Source organism: Sorex fumeus, unplaced genomic scaffold (assembly GCF_029834395.1).
Source record: "Sorex fumeus unplaced genomic scaffold, SorFum_2.1 ptg000128l, whole genome shotgun sequence".
In the NCBI taxonomy this organism is placed as follows: domain Eukaryota; kingdom Metazoa; phylum Chordata; class Mammalia; order Eulipotyphla; family Soricidae; genus Sorex; species Sorex fumeus.
In genome coordinates this window covers 35526249-35545574 of record NW_026606185.1, presented here as the reverse complement: position 1 = coordinate 35545574, position 19326 = coordinate 35526249, and positions in this window count along the sequence as shown.

The following is a 19326-nucleotide window of genomic DNA, read 5'->3' as shown; positions in this document are numbered from 1 at the left end:
GCCAGGTGCCAGAAGTTCTGTTGATTTGTTCCACTAAAGATACCACATCTGGAAGACAGCTGTACTAGGTATAGCCATGTGATTGAATCTACAACAATTTTCTTTAGCTCACCCTGGCCTGTCTTGCTATTGCCCCAGCTAACAGTTGAGATAAACAGTATATAGTAGAAATCACAAACCATGCATTGTTCAATACAGCATTAATTCATTAATTTTCTTAGAATTCAGTTTTGCTTGAGGTTTGGAATCTTTGAGAGGTCAGTACCTGGGAGTTCCATGATTCCTAACATGGAAGTATTTGCTCCCTCTGTAAAAGAAAAATGGTGGTGTCATTTACTAAGAATACTTATGACTGCTTCTATATTCTAAGGGAGAATGGGGAGAATTGTGTTTGGCTACAAGTTGGTTCTACAGTTCTACTGGACACACTATTAAACAAATTTAAACCCCAAGCTCCATATACCGTTAAATCCCATTAGTTTTCATACTACTGTATGTAATTCCTGCATTTCAGGTAATAGGTATTAGTAATTATATTCCACTTTCTCCAGTTTATCTATGTCTGTCCTAATATTCCTAATATCCTAATATTCCTAAATGTTCCATATTTTGATCTGAATCCCTCATTTCTCCATGGTACCATAAGATTTGAGAGCAGGGCCCAAAATACAGTACAAAGATTAAGGTGTTTCCTTGCACACAATCAATGCAGATTCAATCCTCAGTACTTCATCTGATATTCCAAGAACTACTAGGAGTGATCTCTGAGCACAGACCCAGGAATAAGCTTCCTGAGCACTGCTGGAAGTGGCTTCAAGCCCTACATAAAAAAATTAATTTGAGAAAAAGTTCTGTCATCACTGGCTATAGGTAAGATTTCCTGAGTAAGTCTTGGGAGAAGATTCAGTTATTTGGGCCCACATAACAGAGTTCTGTTCTTTGAAGGAAACGGGGTTCCTCTCAGACAATTAGTTCTGGGTACACAAACTATCCTAAGTAGAGGAAATTGGCAAATGGCAGCAATAATCTGCAACAGTGACTCAGGTGGATTTCTAGTAGCTAGTACTCATAGACTTTTCTCTCTGTATAACGCAGTATTTGCCTCTTTACTTGATTTCTGGAGATACCTCTAATCAGTTCACCCTTGTAAGAATTCCCTGTAGTTCAAAATACTAAATACTATTCTGTCTCTTTATTTCATTGTGATAAGTGCACCTGTCTTAGCTCTGAGTGTTAAGCCTGACATCTGGCCTCTGCTAATCTAGGACCCCCATTTCCAGTGATAGCAAGGAATTCAATTTGTGTCAACCCATCACTACAACCACTGTCTTCTCTGGCCTAAGACAAAAATATCCACAGAACTTTTTAAAGATGGTGAATTTCTGTCAGTGCATTTATTTCATGGGTTGGAGCGATAGCACAGTGGCTAGGGCGTTTTGCCTTGCATGCAACTTACCTGGCCCACCCAGGTTCGATTCCTCCACCCCTCTCAGAGAACCTGGCAAGATATCAAGAGTATCTCGCCCGCACGGCAAAGCCTGGCAAGCTACCCGTGACATATTTGATATGCCAAACACAGTAACAAGTGTCACAATGGAGACGTTACTGGGCCTGCTCGAGCAAATCGATGAACAACGGAAGGACAGGGACAGTGACAGTGCATTTATTTCACAATGTTTTGATAAAGGTTATTCTCCTGGGTCACCCCAGAGATGTGCTTAGGGGACGTCTTGTTTGCTCTGTCAGCATTCCCAGTTGCATGAGTCTGTAGATGCCCTTCTTCTTTGACAGCGTGCCAAAGAAGTTTTGAAATTTTGACCTCTCTTCTTTAGGACCTGAATTAAAACCTGAATTTCTAAATTCAGGTTTTAATGATGATGCCTTGTCAATGATTGTGCTACTTCCAGGTATTCAAGACACATCAGGCTTTAAAATCCTGGATAAATCAATTCCTATCTCATGATATAGTATGACTGTGTATGTTATTTATATGTTCAAACTCTGGTGACCAGAGTCCTTGTGACCTCTTAGTATGTCCCTTCTGAATAGGCATTTTACTTCTCCTACCTCCTACTCCCCACCCACCACATCATACTGGAATCCAACTCTCATCATGGGAGAGAATGAGAAAATGCTGAGAAGAGCTGGCATCCATGTCTGAATTTTAGGGAAATCTTAAGCACCAAAGATCCCAGACCCAGACATGTTATTATGTACTTATTCTTTGTTTTAAGGTTTCATTTCTTACCCAACAGTTCTGTTACTATAATTACCCATGGCTTATCCTCAACAATACCTGCCATGTGACTATAATAAAGAATACTGCTTTTGAAATTTCATAACAGGGACCAGAGTGATAGTACAGTAGGTAGGGTGCTTGCCTTGCATGTGGCTGATCCAGCTTCCATTCCTGGCATATGGTCCCCTGAGCACCACCACGAATGATTCCCGAGTGCAGAGTCAGTAATAATCCCTGAGCACCATTGTGTGTGGCCCCTGAAACAAAAACCTAAATTTTTTTTAATGCCATAGGGGCCAGAGTGATTGTACAGTGGGTAGAGCTCTTGCTTTGCGTGTGGCCAACCTGGGTTCGAGCCTTAGCACGCTATATGGTCCTCGGAGCACCACCAAGAATAATCCCAGAGTACAGAGCCAAGAGAGAGTAAACCCTGACCACCACTGGGTGTGGCTCTAAAACCAATAAATAAATTAATTCATTAAATACCATAACAGGGCCAGAGCAATAGTTCACTGGGATGAGCGCATGCTTTACATGCAGGATGGATCTCTGGAAATATATGATCCCCTGAGCACCACCTGAGCAACTCCCCTACACTGGGATAGGCATAGCACTTGAGCACAACTGGGTATTGCCCAAGAGCCAATCAATCAATAAAATAAAGTGCCATTATGGATTTCCTTCTATATTCTTTACTAACTTTTCTAAGCTTTTAACTTCTTTTCCCCCTATGTATGCTCTCTAAGACTACAAGAAGTCAAGTGAACCCTTTGATTTTTATAATCACTTTTGTTGCTATAATAATGGTGGACCACAACTTTTTGCTGTCAGACACATCCATGCAGTCCAATACTCATATTCCTCTCCACATTTTTGTGGAATTTTTGTAATGATTTTAATAACAAGAACTCAGCACATACTATTGTTTAACCATACCCCACTTCTCCTTTGGAAAGTATTTATTACTTTACTCAAGTGTATCTGAAGCCAACCCAAGAACCCTATTCTGAGGATGTGCCTTTTGGGTCAGTTAAGGAATAATTATATTATCAATCTAAGTCCAAAAGTTAAATAGAGGAAGTGAGGATAATTCTTGGATGGTTTTATAGATAAACTAGTCTTAAAGTTATAGGTAAGATAGAGGAGAACTACAAGGGGTAGTAGAACTATCCCTCAGAACTCATACAGTCACTGGGCCAAAGGGGAAGAGAAAAGAGAGTAATGACTGAGATCCATAACCATGCAGGGCTCAGTGATGTAGCTCAGTGATATGGCACATACTTTTCCTGAATGAGGTTGTGTCTTTGGCATCACAAAAAAAGGTAGAGAAGTTTTCATGGATAGGACTACCTTGAGGGATAATGATGTCATTAGGTCTTGATCATTGACTAGGATCATTGGCTGACTTGATCATTGACTGACTGGGATGTTTCTAAGAAGAGTTTACTTCAATTATTTAGTTAATTTTTTATAGTTTATATTAAAAATAATTAATATACTTTTTCTTTATCAATTTAAAAAATTAATGGACTTGGATTTATTATAACAAAAATTTATTTAATTAATGTGCATATTAGTTCAGATATTGATGACCATTGATATCATATCATTATGTGATTGATCAGTGAGAATCTATTGGTTTAACTACTATTAGTTTGAGATGCTGTCTTGCTTTCTTATGAGGCAAAACATTCCAGATTCATGTTGTAAAACTCCTATCAGGGACATCCAAACACTTCTTTCTTGAATAATGTATGTTTTCTTATCTTAGGAAATCACATTTTGAAATCATAATTAGTGAAGTCCATGCTTTACATGCAAGAGGACTGGGTTTGATCCCCTGAGTAATTTTAGGAGTCACTCCCAAGCACCATAATGTGAAAAGACCCTAAACAATGCCAAAAAAATACAAAAAAATTTTAATAAGAATATTAACATTTCATGAGAAAATTTAAAAGATATCTTGAGGGCCAGGGAAATAGCTCAGTGGTTAGAGAGGACATGCCTTGTAATGGTTTGGCTTCAATCCAATGCAACAATGGTTTGGTTTCAATCCAAGGCAACACACACACACACACACACATACACACACACCTTGAGAAATTTCAGAAATAGTTTTTTTTTTTTATTAGTGAAGCACCATGAGGTACAGTTGTAGATTTACAAATCTTTGTGCCTGAGTTTCGGTCATACAATGATCAAATACCCATCCCTCCACCAGTGCCCATTTCCCCCCACCCCCCCTCCCACCCTGCCTCTGTGATAGGGCATTCCCCTTTGTTCTCTCTCTCCTTTTGGGTGTTGTGGTCTGCAAAAGAGGCATTGAGTGGCAATCATGTTCAGTCCATAGTCTAATTTCAACATGCATTTCCCCTCCTGGGAGGATCCTCCAAACACCTTTCATTTGGTGTTCCCTTCTCTATCTGAACTGCCCTTTCCCCTAGAATATCCGGCTGGCCTCTAAGTTATGGAGTAATCCTCCTGGTGTTGATCTCAGCTATTCTTAGGTATTGATCTCATATTTTGTTGCTTTATATCCCCCAGATGAATGCAATTTTTCTATGTCTATCCCTCTCTTTCTGACTCATTTCGCTTAGCATGATACTTTCCATATTGTACCGCTTGTATGTAAATTTCATGACTTCATCTTTTCTAAGAGCTACGTAGTACTCCATTGTGTAGATGTACCAGAGTTTCTTTAACCAGTCATCTGTTCTTGGGCACTCAGGTTTCTTCCAGTTTCTGGCTATTGTAAACAGTGCTGCAATGAACAAACAAGTGCAGATGTCACTTCGACTACACATTTTTGCCTCTCTGGGGTATATTCCCAGGAGTGGTATCGCTGGGTCAAATGGGAGCTCAATTTCTAATTTTTTGAGAAACGTCCATACTGTTTTCCAAAAGGGCTGAACTAGTCGACATTCCCACCAACAGTGAAGGAGTGTCCCTTTCTCGCCACATCTGCGCCAGCATCGGTTGCTTTTGTTCTTTTGAATGTGTCAGAAATAGTTTTTGGGAACTGTCTTTAAGAAATTGGTTATCCTGTTTGAAAATGTAAAGTAAGTATGTGAAATAGGATTTATCAGCTTATATATGTCTGATTTGTATTTCAGACATAGTGGGCCCTAGGATAAGCAGTTTGTTTATCTATTAGATATATATAGACCAAAGGACCTTGATAAAATCTTGCTACCATAAATAAGGAGCTTAAAAATATTACTTAAGAGTTATGGGGGGCTGGAGAGATAGCACAGCGGGTAGGGCGTTTGCCTTGCATGCGACCGACCCGGGTTCGATTCCCAACATCCCAAATGGTCCCTTGAGCACCGCCAGGAGTAACTCCTGAGTGCAGAGCCAGGAGTACCCCCTGTGCATCGCCAGGTGTGACCCAAAAAGCAAAAAAAAAAGAGTTATAAAAAATATTAAGAGTTAAGCAAATCCAGAAACTTTAGTGATAGGACAGCTGGTAGGGCATTTGTTGTGCACGCAACTGACCTGGATTCTGGCACTACACATGGTCCTCTGAGCATCACCATAAGTGATCCTTGAGTGCAGAGCTAGGGGTAAGCCCTGAGCACTGTCCGGTGTACCCCCCCCCCACACACACACTCTCTCAAAAAAAAGTTTAAAAAAAATCCTTCAAGTGAAGACTATCTAGTTTTTCTTTTCCTGATACAAATTATTGATAAAACAAATCAATTCAATGTATATCTCAAAAATCTTAATACTGGCATGATTTATTCTCTGTGCTTCTACTTACATAACCCCCCTCCCCTCACACACACACCAGCTCAGTTATTGGTAGAATGAGCAATGCTATTTTACCAGGTGACGGGTGAGCAACTCTTGACTCTGATCCAAAGAAAGAACTAAATGAATCTCTTTAGACCATTCGCCAAACTTCAAGAGTGACTGTAAGGTCAAAGCAGATAATCATCAGGAAAAAGGGCCTTTGAGCTGTTCCCTGGTCTTCACCTGATATCAATCCTTGGATCTGGAGGATTTTTCACCCATCATCTTAGAAGCTTCTGTGTTTACCCCTCATCTTACCTTGTATATGTAATTTATAACTTTCTATTCCTTTCATCTAAGCAACCACTAGATTTCATTTCTTTTAGTACTTATTCCTGCAGGACTAATCTTTCACAAGTAATTTTTAAAGTAAATTTGTTAGGGAAAACATTACCAGCCCAGTGACTTAAAGGTTACCTTGAAAATATTTGTCTATATTCGTCTTTTTTGAAAGGCCATGTTGTCTTAGCTTTATAGCATGCTCCTTCCCCTACTCACTAAATTTGGTCTGAGTCTGTATTAAGGGTTACATTATTGTCTGCTGACTTCCAGAGAAACTGCTAAGCACCAAGAAAGAAAGCACTTAGCTGCTTTTAGTCATGATCAACGATTTGCTCATAAGAGCCTAAAAGGATCAGAAGAGGATGGGGAAGGATACAGAAAAACCTCAAATAGATCACCACAGGATTTTTCAGCTTGTTTATGGAGAGAACACCAGTAATAGGGACTGACAGGTAGTGTTCCTAATTGATGTTTTTATCATCTATAATTCTAGATGGGGTGTAAGATTATGTATATTTAATGTACAATATCTTTACAAAATTTATGTCACATTCTACTTTAATGCCCCATATAAACTGCTGCACAGGAATAGGAGGAAACAACATTTGTGTTCTTTTCCATCTCTGTCTTGGCATTAACAGCTGCCTGGGGAACTTTGCTACACAATTGTCTCTATATTGGTTTAGGAGTAGCCCAAGACCAATAGGTGATATTAAATAAATAGGTATTAGCTAAAGACATTTGACCCAGATAGACAAATCTAACTTATTGCTTTGGGATAATGTGTATTTCAGGGGGCAGTGACAATAATGGTTACTATTTATAGGATGAGCATTAGCTCATTAAACCAATAGCACAACTCTCTTCATATTTTACAGTTGAGAAAACTGTAACCTGGGGAGAGTAAGTAACCTGCTCAAGGACATTAAACTAGCAAGGAATTAGAACAAAAGTTCATGTGCAGGTGAACCTGGCCGCAAAACTGAAGATGTTCTTATCACAATCATTATATACACCAATGTTTATTACCAGGTTAGAATTTGTCTTTAATTCTTTCATAGATCATAAGTATCTAAGATCAGATTTATAGTCTAAGTATAATATCAAGGAATGCCCTGGACAACTGATGGGTATGAGGGTCATCTAGTATAAATGGGCATTATCCCTGTGTTCTAAGTTTAATCCTTGGAGAATTACTCATTTCAATAAGGAATATTCTGAGGTAAAGGAGATGATCAAAAAGGGGGGGGGGCTGGAGCGATAGCACAGCTAGTAGGGTGTTTGCCTTGCAAGCTGCCTATCCGGGTTTGACTCCCAGCATCCCATATGTCCCCCAAGAACCGCCAGGAGTAATTCCTGAGTGCAAAGCCAGGAGTAACCACTGAGCATCGCCAGGTGTGACCAAAAACAACAACAACCAAAAGAAAAGAATTACAAGGAGTGAACCCAAGGTCCCAACGCAAGGCCCTTGGCCACCACCACCCCTCAAAAGAAACAAACCTCCATAAACTAGAAGAAGGGAAGGTAGGTATATGAATAGCTCTTCCAATATGAGGTAAAAAAAAAAAAGTCTTGAGTGATAGTACAGGAGGTAAGGCTATTGTCTTGCAAGCAATAGAGGTGTCTGAGAACCTGGTACAAATTCCCAGCACCATATACAGTCCCTGAGCCCCACCAAGGTCCTTCCTGAGTGCAGAGCCAAAATTAGGCCCTGATCACTGTCAGGAATGGCCCACACACCCCTCCCCGACCCAGAAAATGTGCTGTCTTAGAATAATAATACAAAAATTTTTTTTGTTTTTGTTTTTGTTTTTTTTTTGCTTTTTGGGGTCACACCCGGCGATGCACAGGAGTTACTCCTGGTTCATGCACTCAGGAATTACTCTTGGCGGTGCTCGGGGAACCATATGGGATGCTGGGAATTGAACCTAGGTCGGCTGCGAGCAAGGCAAAAGCCCTACCCGCTGTGCTATTGCTCTGAGGAGGGTATCAGCAGCATTTTTCAGAAATGATAGATTTTCAACCTGCATATGAACATAAAGGAAAGAAGAAATATGAATTTTAAAAGATTTCAGTACAAGTAAGATTATAAAACATCAATTTGCATGACATCCATCTATTCATTCAAATTTTAATTGAAATATTTAAGATGCCAGGCCCTGTTAAAACATACTAGGATTGCAGAAATTAAAAAACATATTACCATAGTACTGCATTTAAATAGCTTCTAGTATCGTGATTGATTTGAGAATAGTTCACTCTTTTTTTCTGAAATTTCCTATTATTTATTGTTTGAAAAATATTAGCAATATATTTGAGCAAGGGCTGTAGTGATAGTACGGTGGATAAGGCACTTGCCTTGCATACAGCTAACCAGGGTTGGAGCCCCCGGATATGGTTCCCTGAGCATCACCAGGAGTGGTCCCTGGGCACAGAACCAGAAGGAAGCCCTAAGCAGAGCAAGGTGTGGCCCAAAATTAATTTTTCAAAAATAATAGTATATTTAGGCACATTTGAAAAAACAGTGATTGAGCTCATAACTCAGATTAGTAATAGATTACAATAGGAATTCTAGCATTGTTGCCATTCTTTCACAATAATTTATATCATACAGGGAAAAAGTTAGCTCGTTAATTTTCATTTTTTTAATCTCTTCCCTCTATAAAATTAAGATTTATGTGCAGGTCAGCTTTTGAGTTTCTATCATATTCATTAAAAAGATATGCAAAATAAATGTCTTTGTAGATTTAACAATTTAGTGAGGCTAAGAAATCATCTGTCTGAACAGATTATGGTAAAAATCCCCTCCCAAGATTTATCTTGTATGAAAACTTAAGGGCAAAATAATAGAAAGCAAAGTAGATTTATTAAACTATTCTGTAGTGTACCTGCAGAATCATTTCTATCCTAATTTCCGCAGGCACACGAGAAAACCAAATTAAGTATGGGATTTATTGCTTGCTTTGGGCATCTTGACATGCTGCTGTGTAAACTTAAGTCTCTATTTCCTTAAAATTGTTGCACAGAGGCATCTTGGGTTTCTCACCCAGATATATTTTTTTTACCAAAGAGACAGAGGAGATGAAGACAATAAACAAATTGGCATGGCTTAAGTGGGCCTGGCTCTCTTCCACAATGAGACAGCAGGCCAAATTGTAGTTTTTGATGCTTTATTTTTAAGAGGCATCCCTAAAACAGAACAACACAGATATAACTATGTAGAGAAAAGTAATAAAAAGATAGATATGCTGAATGCCACCCAAAGAAAGCTGGTGTAGGTGATAAATACCAAATAAAACAGAGACACAAATGGGCAGCCTGTTTGTGAAAGGAACAAGTCACCAGAAACATAAGACAATCTTTATCTCTTCTGAGTTTAACAGAAAAGCCAAACAAAAAAAGAAGAGCAGTTGCAAGAAGTTGACATCCACATAGTAGGCATTTTAAACTGCCTGCTTTTCCTCAAGCACTGTGAACTTAGTCTAAGTCACCCCCACACCACTGAGCTGGATGAACATGCACAGTCAGCCCCTGACACTGAACCATCAGGCCTATACCATTAGTCCCAGCCTCACCAGGAGTGGCTGAGATCTGTGCTCAGAGATTACCCCTGGCAGGGTTCAGGGTTCAGGGTTCAGGATTATGCCAGGGATTGAACCTGGGTTGGCTGCCATGAAGGGAAAAGCCCTTCCTACTGTACTATCTTTCCAGTTCCATAAACAATTTTTTTTTTGCTTTTTGGGGTCACACCCAGCAATGCTCAGGGGTTCCTCCTGGCTCTGCACTCAGGAATAACTCCTGGCAGTGCTCGGCGGACCATATGGGATGCTGGGAATCTAACACGGGTCAGTCACATGCAAGGCAAATGCCCTCCCCTCTGTGCTAACACTCCAGCTCCCCATAACTAAATTTTTAATGTATTGATTAATTTTAAAAATGTGATTATAATGATAAGTATTTAAACAATAAGATAAAGATACAGAAATTGGTTGATCTAACACCTAGCACTAAACACATAGAAAATACACTTTGAAGTATGTTTCCACGTATACTCAAAACATTTACATAAACAAATAAGTCACCAAAAAAACAGTCCAGCAAGTTTTGAAAACAGCAGGAATTAAAAAAAGAACTACTGGCATATAGGAAGTTTTAAATTTGCTCCTATTAAGTTATCAGTTAGAAGAAGACAATAAAATTTACAAAATATTTAGAACCAAATGGTAATTAAGCACTCTCTATCAGACATGTGCCAAAACAGATCTTAGTGAGGAACTTCAAGTCTGAAGATATAATCTTTTTCTTCTTGGGACACACCCAACGATGCTCAGAGGATACTCCTGACTCTGCACTCAGGAATTAACTCCTGTTGGTGTTTGAGGCACCATATGGAATGCCAGGGATTGAACCCAGTTTTGCCATATGCAAGGCAAATGCCCTACCCACTGTACGACCACTCTGGCTCTATATTAATTTTTAAAAAACAATAATAAGTTAAGAAATCAACTCAAGGACCATGAAGATAGCTCAGTGGACTGTAGGTATGAATTGAGTTTTGCATGCAGGAGTTCCGGGTTTGATCCCCAGCACTGGGTGGTATCCCTAGCACCACAGGAATAGCCCCAAACACAGAGCTAGGAGTAGCCAAAGGATAAATGTTTCAAAAAGAAGGTTCAGAGAGATATACAGTGAGTAGGGTGCTTGTCTGGCCTGTGGTTAACCTGGTTGATCCCCCACACCCAATATGGTACCCTGAGCCCACCAGGAATGATTCCTGAAAGCAGAGCCAGAAGTAACCCCTGTAGACTGCTGGGTGTGGCCCAAACAAAAAAAAATCAACTCAAGAAATTAGAAAAAGGAACAGGGAAGAAGAGAAGAGGAGGGGAGGTAGGGAATGGGGTAGAGAGGAGGAAAAATAAGAGAAAGAAAATAGAGTAAATCTGAAGATAAAGAAAGCAAAGCAAATATCAGGTATTAGTAAAAATAGGAAATGAAAAATAGATGAACCAAACCAAAAACCTGATTCCTTCAATGATAGCAACTAACCCATTTACAAATCTCTAGAAAGAGATATCAAAATAAAAAAGATGATGAATCTATAGCTCACTATTATGGATTCATCTGTAGCACTGTCTGTCTTCCCGTTGTTCATCGATTCACTCGAGCAAATCGATGAACAACAGGAGAACAGACAGTGCTACAGATGAATCTATAATAGTGAGTTAAAAAATGGAAAAAACTCTAGACATGTACAGGGACAAAGGAAAAAAAAACTAATGATGATCACGAAGCTGGAAACAATGTCTATGCGTGGAGAGTCATGGACTACTCATGCTATGAAAATGTCCTGGATAGAAAGATAGTAGCACTGTAACAAGCAGTGTCCTCCCGTTGTTCATCGATTTGCTCCAGTGGGCCCAGTAACGTCTTCATTGTGAGACTTATTGTTACTGTGTTTGGCATACCGAATATACCACTGGTAGCTTGCCAGGCTCTGCCTCGTGGGCGAGATAATCTCGGCAGCTTGTTAGGCTCTCCGAGGGTGGGGGGAGGAATGCAACTCAGGTCGGCAGGGCCAGCCACTTGCAAGGCAAACGCCCTACCCTCTGTACTATTGCTCCAGTGTCCTGGGTAGAAAGATGAGACAGGAGGAAATCTTATAAACAGGTTTTAGGGCTCAGGAAGAGCTCAGCCAAAGATTGTCTGCTTCACAAGGGTGAAGTCAGTAAAGCCAAAAGTTCAATCCCCAGCGATTCTGTTGCCTGGGATCCTGCATCACAGTAAAGTGTTCTATCTCTGGGGCATTCAGCGTCCCGCACACAGAAAACAATACGTGGGGCCTCCAGTCGTCACAGAAACTGCAGCCACAAAGGGAACCATGGGGAGTGTGACAGCTGAGCACAGAGTCAAGCGAAGCCCCTGAGCACCGCCCCACAATCAATAATAGACAATGAGGAAATGTTTAAAAAATAAAGAGAAGAACACATTTTGCCCAAAAAAGGCAAGTTACAGTGTATGTATAGATATGTCACTAATGTAACTACGAACATGCAAGTGTAAATACCAAGATGCAAAGGAACATTATCATATTGGCAAGCTACCCGTGACGTATTCGATATGCCAAACACAGTAACAACAAGTCTCACGATGGAGACGTTACTGGGCCCGCTCGAGCAAATCGATGAACAATGGGAGGACCGTGACTGTGATATACTTAAGGTAATATATCCATGGGGATAGCAAAAATCAAAATCAGGATCAAGGTGACAAGGGAACAAGAGAAAAGGGACACAGGCAGGAATCACATCATTCATATTTCTGTATGTATTTGAAACACTTGTAATACAATTAAATAAATAAAAGACAGTTCAATTAGTCCATTTTTTATTCATTTTGTTTTATTGATTGATTGCCCTGGTGGGAATCAAACCCAAGACCTCACATATGTAAGACATGTGCTTTACCATGGAGCTTCATCCGAGCTCCTTTTACTCCTTTTAAATTCTCCCTTCTATCTTTCTCCTTGACTTCTTCACAATAGTAATGCAAAATCCTGAGTTCAACTTTTATGTACATGAAGGTCAGCAAACACTAATTTACTTCACACTCATCTGAAAATCTAAAAACTGTCTTCTCTAAGCTTCTGAGAAAATTCTTTCAGAATATTTTACTGCCTTATTCGAGTCACTGCCACAGCTGTTTGAGGGAGATTCAGTCAGAGCACCCAGTTTCCTGGGTACAGAAAGTGGTTAATGGGGCTGGAGAGATAGAACAGCATTTACAGAGTTTGCCTTGCACGAGGCTGACCTGACTTTGATCCCCAATACCCCAGGAGTGACCTCTGAGCACAGAGCCAGGAGTAAGCCCTGAGCACCACTGGCTGTGCCCTCCCCCCCACACACACACCCTCCCACACACAAAGTGGCCCCAAAGCCACCTTCAGAAAAAAGGAATTCAGATTAGGAGGAATTAAAAAAAAACACACACTGCTTCTTTCACTTCACTTATGAAGCAATACCCAACAGATAAATTCCTGATTTTCTCTTAACCATCCCTTCCTCAAGGCCGAATACATGGACACAATTCCGAGATCTTTGTGATTGACTCTACTTCCAAACAGTCTGCTCTGTGTCCATCCCCTGACAGGTAGCCTACATTTTCCCAGCCCAATCCACAACCCAATACCCTTATAAATAAGTGAAAAGGGTAGGAGATACTCTTTCCCCACGTCTCTGTGGAACAGGTTTTTCTGTGGAAACAAATGTGAAGTTTCAAGCAATTGGATGTAAAATTCATCAAAAACTATTGATCACTCTAAAGACAACAACAACAACAACAACAACAAAAGCAAGAGCTAGGGAGGAGGCCCTAATGGCTGGAGCTCTCATTGCATGTGGGAGGCCCACCTGCATCCCTTCACGCCACTGGAAATGCTCCTGAGCACCATGTATGACTCAGAAATTAAAGGAAGAAAAAAAAACTATTGGGGCCTCAGAAGTGGGTAGGGTGCTTGCCCTGAACATGGCCAACCTGGGTTCACTCCCCCAGAATTTCACACGATTCTCTGAGGACTACCAGAGAATGATTCCTGAATGCAGAGCCAGGTGTAAGTCCTGAGCATCTCTGGGTATGACCCAAAAATTCAAAAGAAAACAACAACACAAAAAACCAAACAACATTTTAAAAAAAACCCTAAAATCACTATCTGAGGAATAAAGAGACCTGAATGGCGTTCTCATCTTGTTTGCGTAGGGCCCAGGTCTCTGAGGCATATGTTAATGCAGGAAGAACAGTGGAATCAAAGAGATGTGCCCGGAGCCGGAGGTTCTTCGTCCTCTTAGCTATTTCTTCGACGTTCTTGAAGGCGTTCCAAGCCGCTCTCTTCCTCCTGCACAGCTCGGGTGCCAGGTCATTTGTCATGTTGACCTCTCGACCTAGGTACACATAGCTGTTGCATTCGGAGATGGTCGTTCCATTGAGAGCGAATGGGGCGTCAGGAACAAGGCTATTTCTCATAAACATTGTCTTCGTAAGATTCAGCTGTAGTCCTACCTTTCCACACTCACGGTCAAAGTCGGCCAGCATTTGTGCCGCTTGGCTGATGTTTGGTGTTATTAAAACAATGTCATCAGCAAAGCGGAGGTGGTGTAGTTGCCGACCATCTATCTTCACTCCCATTCCTTCCCATTCCAGTCGTCGCATGATGTTCTCGAGGGTGGCACTGAAGAGTTTTGGTGAAATGGTATCACCCTGCCGCACCCCTCTCTTGACATCAACGATCACTTCTTTGTAGAATGGTGAGATCCTGGTAGTGAATCCGCAATACAGCTCACGGAGGATCCTGATGTATTGGGCTTGTATGCCCTGATTGGCTAGGGCTTCAATGACCGCTTCCGTCTCAACAGAATCAAAGGCCTTCTTTAAATCAATGAACGTTAAGCAGAGCGGCATCTTGAACTCCCGAGAAACCTCAATGAGTTTGGTTATCGTGTGGATATGGTCGATGGTGCTGAATCCTTTGCGGAACCCTGCTTGCTCACATGGTTGTCCTTCATCTAGTGTTCTGCCAATCCTATTCAGGATGACTCGAGTGAACAACTTGTAGATGACAGACAATAGGCAGATCGGGCGATAGTTGCCAATGTCATGGATGTCTCCCTTCTTGAACAGTAGTACGGTCCTGCTGGTTTTCCATTGAGATGGAATCTTGCATTCAGACAGGTAGCGAGTGAAGAGCCGAGACCTGGGCCCTACGCAAACAAGATGAGAACGCCATTCAGGTCTCCCAAAGAAGAATAGAAAGAGCTATGCTTGGAATATCACGTTTCACTCAAATGAGAGAACGAATCCGGAGTTCTGACATCCGTCGACGATCAAGGATCAGGGACGCTGTCTCATTTGCCAAGGTGTCGAAAATCAGATGGGCTGGTCACGTAATGAGATTTAAAGACGACCGTTGGACTAGAGCTGTTACTGATTGGATTCCACGGGATGTCAAGAGACCGCGTGGCCGCCCACCTACCAGATGGTCAGACTTCTTTGTCAAGGTCATGAACGATCGGTTTGAGGCCCTCCATGTTCCCGGAGCGAAGAGATGCCATTGGGCTACACTAGCACGCGACAGGGACAAATGGAGACGTTACTGGCGCCCGCTCGAGCAAATCGACGACTAACGGGAAGTTAAGTGATTAAGTGATTAAGTGAGGAATAAAATATTTTTTAAAATCTACTACTTAATCTGCTCTTCAAGCCTGTGTTCCCACTGAACATGTATCTCGTTCGCTTACCTCTTTGCTTGTTTTTTTTCCACTCTGGAAAAGCCTACGTTCTCCCTTGAACATACTTCCTCTCTCACCTAACATCTTTCTAAGTTAAGTTTCATTCAACAGAAACTATCTTGATCCTCTAAAAACAAAATAATAATTAAAATAAATTTTAAAATCGACTACTAAACAATTATTTGCCAACAATTCAACTAAAACTTCTCCACTTTAAAATGGTCAGAAATTTTTGTCCTGAGAATTGTTTTTTTGCACAGGCTTTTTAGAGTATGGCAGTTGGCTGTATTAACTTACTTAGTGACAATAAATTGCAAGCTACCTTCCCTTCCTTTCTTAAATGTAGGCTATAATACACAAAAAAGTAAAAACTGAGAGCTCTATCCTTAAGCTACTATAGAAACTAGCTTTGAATAGCACCCCCTCCTTTCTGTGGCTGATGTATTAGACATCCAGGGTTTACAGTGCTCACACAAACATGGATGTGGAGCCCTGGAGATCACAATTAGTTGTGGCGCTGGGGGCTCTCAACTTTGTGCTGCTGGAACTGGGAACACAGTAGGTCATGTCAGGTGGTGACAGGGATTAAACTCTTGGTCTCATGCCTGAAGGCAGGTGCTCCATCCCTGAGCCACATTGTAGGTCCTAATATCACTGTCGTCCCATTGTTCATCGATTTTCTCATGCGGGCCCAGTAATGTCTCCATTGTGAGACCTTGTTACTGTGTTTGGCAAATCGAATACGTCATGGGTAGCTTGCCAGGCTTTGCCATGCGGGCTATATACTCTCGATAGCTTGCCAGGCTCTCCTAGAGGGGCAGAGGAATCGAACTTGGATCGGCCATGTTGGCTGCATGCAAGGCAAGTGCCCTACCTGCTGTGCTGTCGCTCCATCCCAGGTCCTAATATATATATATATTTTTTAATTTTTTAATTGTTTTATCTTTACTAGAGACATAGCAAAGCAGGTAAAGTATTTGCTTTGCATGCAGCTTATCGGGTTCAATCCCCAGCACTACGTATGACTCCTGATTCCAGAGTCTGGAGCAAGCCCTGAGCACCACCAGATTTGGAAAAAAAATTGTTTTTCCCATAACAATAATCTCTCTCAATGTCAATGGTCTAAATTCACCAATTAAGAGACACAGAGTGGCAAAATGGATTCAGAGACAGAACCCAACATTCTGCTGCCTACAGGCAACTCATCTCAACAGTCAGAGCAAACACAGACTCAAAGTTAAAGGGTGGAAAACAATACTGCAAGCAAACAGCTCCCTCAAAAATTCTGGGGTGGCCATACTGGTATCCAACAACATCAATTTCAAGTTGAAAAAGATTAGAAGGGACAGCAAAGGCTATTTTCTATTGATCAAGGGATGTGTACAACAGGAAGAAATCACACTCTTAAATGTATATGCACCTAATGAGGGAACAGCTAAATATTTAAAACAACTGCTAACGGATTTTAAGGAGGACATTGTTAGCAACACAATAATAGCTGGAGACTTCAACATCATCTTATCACCTCTGGATAGATCAACAAGAACAAAACTCAACAAGGAAACATTGGCTTTGAAAGAAGAAATAGAAGAGAGAGGGTTTATAGACCTATACAGGGCTTTACACCTCCAAAAGAAAGAGTACACATTCTTCTCCAGTGCACATGGAACATTTTCCAAAATAGACCATGTGCTAAGACACAAAACATACCTCAATAGAATCAGGAAGATAGAAATAGTATCAACAATCTTTTCAGATCACGATGCACTGAGAATAGAAGTGAATCACACACAGACACGGAGAACCAAGTCAAGCACCTGGAAATTACACAATGGATTACTATGTAGCTGTTAGAAAAGATAAAGTCATGAAATTTATATACAAGTGGTACCACATGGAAAGTATCATTCTAAGTAAAATGAGTCAGGAAGAGAGGGACATAGACAGATTTCATTCATCTGGGGAACATAAGTAACAAAATAGGAGACTAACATCCAAGAATAGCCGAGATAAGTACCAGGAGGTTTACTCCATGGCTTGGAGGCCAACCGCACATGCTAGGGGAAAAGGCAGCTCAGATAGAGAAGGGAGCACAAAATAAAGGGTGTTGGGAGGATCCTCCCAGGATGGGAGACCCGTGCTGAGAGTGGACTGTGGACCGAACATGATTGCCACTCAATGCCTCTGTTTCAAACCACAGAACCCAAAAGGAGAGAAAGAACAAAAGAGAATGCCCTGCCACAGAGGCAGGGTGGGATGGGGGGGGAGAAGGGGGGAGGGATTCTGGGATCATTGGTGGTGGAGACTGGGCACTGGTGGAGGGATGGGTACTCGATCATTGTATAACTGAAACCCAAGCATAAAAATTTGTAAGTCTACAACTGTACCCCATGGTGTTTCACTAATAAAATTTTTTTAAAAAAATTGTTTTTACTTAGTTTTTTCCAGAGGAGGCAGTGAGATTAAACCTAGACTTCCACATGCAAAACATGCACCACAATCCTTTGAGTCAACTTACCTGACTCATAATGACAATTTTAAGACAATGCTTTCATCTCTTTAGAGCATCAGTGGAGATACAAAGTCACATGAGCTTGATGGGTGGAATAGCTCCTGGGTATAAAGGACTCGTTTAAGCTGAATAGTCTTAAATTGGTGGTTTTGTAGGGCTGGAGTGATATATGGAAAGTAAGTTTTGTCTTGCATGAGGCTGCTGTGGCCAAAATCCATATATGGTCCCCTGATCACCACCAGGGTCATACCTGAACACAGGGTAAGAAACAGGCCCTGAGGAGAAAAAAAAAAGAGTGAAAAAAACAACCCCTGAGCACCACCAGATGTGGCCACCCCCAAAAGAAATGGTGATTGGTCAAGAAATTTATCAGACTCTTAATAAACTATTTCTGATATTTCAGATGTTAAAAATTTAAATTTAAAGAACAACTGTTTTAAGATAATCTTATGGTAATCCAAGAAATAATATTTTTGTAACAGAACATTAGCCCTCTCTCTCTCTCTATATATATATATATATATATGTGTATATATATATATATATATATATATATTCCTGTTACTGGATTTATAAAAGTTTCCACTAGATACCAAAGAAAATGTGAAGTATCTGTACCCAAGTAATTAAAATGAAGTATTTTTGGCTTGAATTAGTTTATATATATATATTGAATCCAGTGTTTCCATGACACATAAATGATTGGAATAAATTTGGGAGGAGGTCTCAGAAACCAATAGTAGAATTTCCAGGGTATAGGAAAACTTTGATTTCTTATACCCACTTTTATGCCAGGAATAGAAAATATAACTTATTTATATAAATTTGATTTCACTGTATTTCCCTTCTCCTGATCTTCCCCTCCTCTTTTCTCCCACTATCCCCCATGCCTCATCATTTTCTCTTGAGGTTTTCTGCTCAACCTTTACTATCCCATAACCCCAGGTAATAGCTCTTTCCATTTCCACAGCCCAATCATCCCAATGAACTTTTCCCACGGGGACCTCACAGTTTTCCAACATCTCTGTCCCAGCTCCACTTCCTTTTTTCCATTTTCTCATTTTCAAGTTTCCTCTCTCTCTTACCCCATCCTCTACCTTATATAAGTATCTCTATCTTATACCATCCTCTATCTTATACCTTTTGTAAGTAATAAAAAGGATATTGGTGTCTTTACGTCCCTGGGAGTCTGAGATAGATTCACCCCAGAAGATCCTACTTCT